The sequence below is a fragment of the Lolium rigidum genome, chromosome 3, assembly GCF_022539505.1.
Source record: "Lolium rigidum isolate FL_2022 chromosome 3, APGP_CSIRO_Lrig_0.1, whole genome shotgun sequence".
NCBI classification, from domain to species: domain Eukaryota; kingdom Viridiplantae; phylum Streptophyta; class Magnoliopsida; order Poales; family Poaceae; genus Lolium; species Lolium rigidum.
Window position 1 is genome coordinate 215519098 of NC_061510.1, and position 7221 is coordinate 215526318.

A 7221-nucleotide genomic window follows, 5' to 3' on the forward strand; every position below is an offset into this window, starting at 1 on the left:
GCCTATAAGGGTTTTCCTACTAGTGGTTGTGTCGAGGTCAAGTGTATAAAGGAGTGAATTCACCTTATCATGCATGGTTTTGGCCCGAGCTCATGCCCTTGGCCTACGAGGAGGGCTTGTTGGTCTTGGTGTAGTTTCGTCGGTGAGCGGGGCTACATCATCTCCCCCCCCCTTGGGGAAGAGTCGTCCTCGACTCTTGTTCCTCCTCATCTCCATGTTGTGACGAGAGGTCCGAGATGGTGAACGTCTTGCTCACCAAGTAGTTTGGAGTTTGTTTGTCGAAGAAGCGGTCGAAGAAGCACTTGGGGAAAAGCAACTTGCAAATGGAAAGCTTGTGGATGCCAATTTGGTGATCGGCGAACAAGAGGCTCTCAATCAAATACGAAGCATCAAGTCGTTTCTCCAAGAGGCATTTGGCAAAAATGGGAACCAAAAGAGTGTCGATGTATCCCAAATGTGGTGGGACAAAAATTTGTGCATGTAAAAGTATGTTTTGTAAAGTGTCAGAAATGTGATGTGTAGCATTGTCCCACACAAATGGAACAATCAAAAGGCAAGTAACGGCGGCAAAATTGTGGGCAAAATTGTTATGTGCAATGGCAAAGCGATGGAGACTTCTTGCTTGGGAAAGTGTGGTTGGCGTGTGCCGAATATGGGTATCCTCAAGTGTTAAAGAATCCAATGCCATAGATGAACTGAGAAATCCAAACAAGAGCAACTTTTTGTGTGACATGTGGCACAAGATGCATTTAATGTCTCTCTCATGTATGACATGGTCCTTGAGATTGTCGGAGTGTATGATGATAACATCAAGACATACAACAATCATTGTGCCAACAAGATGTTTCAAGATATGTTGCATAAGAGGCAAAAGAGGTGACGAGGAGTTGGACCAAACCGGAAACTCGACAAGGCAAGTCGGAAACACACGAGGGCGAAGGCTTGTGGGAACATACCCTTTGGTGTGATTCCCTGCGGGTTAGGTCCTTGTTGGGGTAGCTCTCAATTGCGCGTTTCGTGAGCTCATGCTCCGTGGCGGTGGAAGTTGTCATTCGGGTACCTATACACACAAAAGAGAAAACAAAAGGCGTGTGTGCATGGTAAAGGAATACATCATCCATCATGATGTTCCATGTCTCGTGCACATCACCATGAGTGTCAAGCAAGATAGTATGAAATGCATGGCGATAGTACAAATGGTATGAAGGTGCATTCGTGGCATGTGGTAACTCATGATCATCAAAAAGTGAGAAGGCTATGGGGGCCATCTCGTGGACAATGAAATAAGCATTCTTGCATACCAAGCATAACAAAGAGCAATTGTTCACAATCTTGGATGCAAGGATCATGGAAGAGTGTAAACATTTTGGGCAAAGCATGCTCAACATTTTATCATTGTTGTCGACAATCCTATGGAAAGAGAAAGTGTTCATCAAGGGTGTCACAACACAAGCATTACCATATTCATTATCATTAAAAGGAATACATTGGAAAGAGCAATTGGTCGACATATTGCAAGCAATCGTAGCAAAATTGAAGCTCTCATAGCATGGCATGGTCATTGTATCACAATCAATCAATTCCACATGATCAACCATGTTATCAAGCAAAGTATCACATATGAAAGTAGCATGTGATGTGGAAAATGTATCATCAAGATCATGCATGCACTCATAAGTCATCATGTCCACTAGTGGGATCATGGCATCATCAACACCTATGTTGTTACCTTTGTAGGCCGACTCATTTGAAGTAGGTGTTGTGGAAGTAGGAGGATCCATGTGGTCGACATGTGCATCTTGGAGCAAGCATGGTGAGATATCGTCATCTTCATGCACCATGTACATCTTCTCCATGATCGGGAACTCGTCCTCCGTGGAACCTAGTGCAACATAAGGAGACACCAAAGAAGGAGAGGTTAAGGTGTTAGCCAAAGCGATGTCCTCCATGGACCTATCATCTACCTCTCTCAACTCACTTTGTGTATCACTCATGTCCTCCAATTGGAAGCACTCAAACTCACATATGGGGTGGAAGTCACTCAACTCACTATCACTCTCACTCAAGTGGGCTAAGTGGCTCTCATGCTCACATGGGATTGGTACCAACTCATCAATGAAGCATATAGGAGTAGGCTCGACTTTCTCATGTCCATGCGCCTCCATAGGTGAAGGGAAAATCCCATGCTCACCCTTCTCATCTCCATCGCCTCCCAAGTCGTCCTCCATCGGTGGCGACGTAGTGTCGTGGAGAGCTAGGCTCGGATCCACATCATCCTTGCGTTGGCCTTGGAGGTCTTCATCTTGAAGTGTGGGCGCCGTAGGCTTCTTGGTGGCTTGGGCTTGTAGCTCGTCGAAGTGGAGCATGTCGGTGCTCGTTGATACGTCCAAAACGTATCTACTTTCCCGAACACTTTTGCTATTGTTTTGCCTCTAATTTGTGTATTTTGGATACAACTAACACGGACTAACGCTGTTTTCAGCAGAATTGCCCTGGTGTCTTGTTTTTGTGCAGAAACTCAACTTTCAGGAAAATCACCGGGATTAATTCCAAAGGGCCTATTTTTCCAGAAGATTCACGGAGCCAGAAGGGCAGGCCAGGGGGAGGCCCACGGCGTCCACACCATAGGCCGGCGCGGCCTAGGAGGGGGCCGCCGCCTTATGGTGAGGCCGCCTCGGCCAGCCTCCGACGCCCCCCTCTGGACTACTTAAGGGCTTTGACCTAAAAACGCACGGGGGTTAGACAAAATCGCCAGAAGACATCCAGAACACCGCCGCCATCGCGAAACTCCTTCTCGGGACCAGAAACTCCGTTCTGGCACTCCGCCGGGACGGGGAATTGGAGGAGATCATCGCCATCATCACCACCGATGCCTCTCCATCAACCAGCCATGTTTCCCCCATCCATGTGTGAGTAATTCCCCCGCTGTAGGCTGAAGGGGATTGTAGGGATTGGATGAGATTGGTCATGTAATAGCATAAGATTGTTAGGGCATAGTGCCTAGTATCCGTAATTGGTACTTTTATGATATTGTTGCAACTTGTTATGCTTAATGCTTGTCACTAGGGCCCGAGTGCCATGATCTCAGATCTGAACATGTTATTGTTTCATGATGATATTCATTGTTTTATGATCTTACCTGCAAGTTGTATACACATATTGCTGTCCGGAACCCGAGGCCCCAAAGTGACAGAAATTGGGATAACCGGAGGGGAAGGCGGTGATATGAGGATCACATGTGTTCACTGAATGTTAATGCTTTGCTCCGGTGCTCTATTAAAAGGAGTACCTTAATTACCAGTAGATTCCCTAGAGGCCCGGCTACCACCGGCTGGTAAGACAAAAGATGTTGTGCAAGTTTCTCATTGCGAGCACGTACAACTATATATGGAACACATGCCTATGGATTGTTTAGTACTTGGATACCGCTTTATTATTATCTGCAAATGCCCTACCTTGATTGTTACATGAGTTTTCTCATCCATGCAGCGCCCGTTCATCCATCCCTGTGCCTACAGTATTTTAATCCTGCTGTTTACTATAATCACTACTGCTGTCTTTGTTACTCTGCCGCTGATATTTCACTACTGCTACTGCTATAAAATTGTTGCTACTGATAAACTCTTGCGAGCAAGTCTGTTTCCAGGTGCAGCTGAATTGACAACTCCGCTGTTAAGGCTTACAAATATTCTTTGGCTCCCCTTGTGTTGAATCAATAAATTGGGTTTTACTTCCCTCGAAGACTGTTGCGATCCCCTATACTTGTGGGTTATCAAGACTATTTTTTGGCGCCGTTGCCGGGGAGCATAGCTTTATTTGCAAGTTCACTTGGATTGATATTGTTCGCTGCAAATTCTCCATCATGGGTAAACCTCGCGATACTAAAGTCGCCATATTACCATCCACTACAAGAAAAGGTACAACTCGAGTACCTCTGCTGCTCTTGATTCACCATCCGTGATAAGTAAACTTGTTTCACCACCACAAGCTTCAAATGCTCGGTACTTCTGCTGAATCTGAAAATTCCTCTTATAATTTTGATGATACTTCTGCTGTGCTTGATAATGATGGTTCATTAGGATCTTTTCTAGATGCTACAATTGCTAGGTCTAGACAAATTGAAAATACTGAAATTCCTAATGAAAATGCTGCTACACCTGTTGATTCACCTGAGTCTGTTGAATACTCTAGTGATGATCTTGATGAAGATTATGTGGAACTTGATGATGATTTTATTGATAAATGCAATGCTACTACTGGTACAAGTAATATTAAAAAGCTTCTTGCACAACATACTGTTAGATATAAACTGTCTCCTGATCCTAAATTTGCCACATCTCCTATAAACATTAAGGATAAGGATTATGATTTTTCTCTTGATTTTTCTCATATATCTATTGTTGAGAAAACACCTTTTTGTGGTACTGAAAAAGAAAGTGTTGTAGAACACATGAATGAGCTTTCTACTTTGAGTAGCTTGTTTTCTGATGATATTAAGAAGCGTACTTATTTTGTTGCTAAAAATTTTCCTTTCTCATTAAAGGATGATGCTAAAACTTGGTATAATAGTTTGCCTCCTGATTCTATTGATAGTCCAAGTGATTTGCTTGATGTTTTCTTTCGAAAATACTTTCCTGCTAGTGCTCAACATATTGCCTTGCAGAAAATTTATAGTTTTGACCAGGAAGATGGAGAGAAATTGCCTGAAGCTTGGGCAAGGTTTTGCTCTCTTATCAGAGCTCGGCCTGGACATGATCTGGAAAAGCATGATTTACTTGATATATTTTATAGTGGACTAACCATTGAGTCTAGGGCATACTTGGATAATTGTGATGGTTGTGTTTTCAGGAAAAGAACTCCAGACGACGCTGAAGAATTATTGGCTAGAATAGGCCAAAATCATGATGATTGGACTACACCTGAACCAACCCCAACACCAATATTGAAGAAGAGGGGTAGGGAAGCCAAGAAATCTCTTAAAGAGAAGGGTATTAAATCCGAAGATGTGAAGAATTTACCCCCATAGAAGATTTATGTAAGATAACTCCCCCTTCATCCATGATCGAGGTACATTCTCTTCAACGCTTTAGTAGGGAAGATTTCCGTACTCAAAACCTCCTGATCAATGCTTAGATGAGTTTGATAATTATATTGTTAAGCAAAATAATTTTAATATGAGGGTAGAGAATCATTTAATGGAAAATTCTTGAGCTATTAGTGAATTGCATGGTATTGTGGAGAGAACCTCCAATGATGTTAAGATGCTTATTAAACATTTTCATATGGTTCAAACTCAAATTGATCAACTTACTAAAGTGCAAAATGACTTGTTAAAAAATAGTTCTAAAGAAAAACATGCTTAGGAAGTAACAACTAGAGGCGGTGTTTCTACCCAGGATCCTCTATATCCTGAAGGGCATCCCAAAAGAGTTGAACAAGATTCTCAACGAATTGAAACTAGTGCTCCTTCTAAGAAAAAGAAGAAGAAACATAAAGTTGTTGTAGAATCCTCTGAGCCTGTTAATGATCTTAATAGTATTTCTATTTCTGATGCTAAAACTGAAAGTGGTAATGAACATGATAAAGATAATGATAAGAATGATGCTTCTGATAAAGAAGAGGTTGAAGATGAACCTGAAAAGCATGCTAAAAATAAAAAGTATACTAACGAAGATTTTATTGCTAAGAAACATGGTAATGAAAGGGAACCTTGGGTTCAAAAGCAAATGCCTTTTCCTGCTAAGAAACTAAAATCAAAGGAAGAAGAACACTATAATAAATTTTGTGATTGGATGAAACCTTTGTTCCTGCAAATCCCTTTGACTGATGCTATTAAATTGCCTCCATATTCAAAGTATATGAAAGATATTGTCTCTAACAAAAGGAAAATTCCTAATGAGGAGATTTCCACTATGCTTGCTAATTACTCTTTCAATGGAAAAGTTCCAAAGAAGTTGGGAGACCCAGGTATACCGACTATCCCTTGTTCAATCAAGAATAATTATGTTAGAACTGCTCTATGTGATTTGGGAGCAGGTGTTAGTGTTATGCCTTTTTCTCTTTATAAGAGACTTTATTTAGATAAGTTGATACCAACTGATATATCTTTGCAAATGGCTGATAAATCTACTGCTATTCCTGTTGGTATATGTGAGGATGTTCCTGTTCAAGTTACTAATAATTGCTTAATATTAACTGATTTTGTTGTGTTGGAAATGCTTGAACATGATAATATGTCTATTATTCTTGGGAGACCTTTTCTTAACACTGCAGGGGCTATTATTGATTGCAATAAAGGAAAAGTTACTTTCAATGTTGATGCCAAGGAGCATACTGTTTATTTTCCCAAGAGGATTGACAAAGTATGTGGAGTTAATATAATTTCTAATGTGAGAACTATCAAAGTGGGAGCTATTGATTGTCCTATATATGAGCCTAAGCAAGGATATCAAAGTATTATGATTGGATCCATATCAATTCAATACAAGGTAACATGATTGATTTGAGGTTTAATTCTTCTTATGTCATGTAAGATTTATTTGGTAGCAAGACTTGATCAACCTTGTTAACAAGTACATTTTATATGCATAGAGGAGCTAAACAACATTTCTTTCTTCCTCCACTTGCTTTACTTGCTGTAGCACTACTTGTTTTGCAAGATGCTATAGTTGTTTAGGAGTTTGAAAATCTTTTTCTGCCCTGTAATAATAATTTTAACACCCAGAAATGTGCGTTTTTCAAAGTTCTCAAAAATTTACAAAAATTATACCGTTGGTCTTATTTTTCGAAGAGCAACCTAGGAGTGCCAGGGGCTGACCAGTGGGGCATCCTGGGGCTGGCCCCCATGGGCCGGCGCGGCCAGCAAGGGGGGCGCGCCACCATGTGGTGAGAGCCCCACCTGGCCCCACTCATTCATCTCTTCCACTTCCACTCTCTCTCCCGAAAAAACTCGTACCAGTTCATCCTCACTCGCGTTTTTGCTCAAGAGCTCATGATTTCTCGATCTCTTTGCTCAGCCTAGATTTTTGTCTGAAATTTGGCACATTTGCTCTCCGGTATGTGACTCCTCCGATTATCCAAATAGAATTTTGTTTGGTTGAGTATATCTTGAATATTTTGCTGCTGTAGGTAACATGTTAAGTGAGCTTGCATGCTTGTTCTAAGTTGTAAAAATTAGTTTTAATGCATGTTTAGTACTTGATACGTCCCAAACGTATCTAT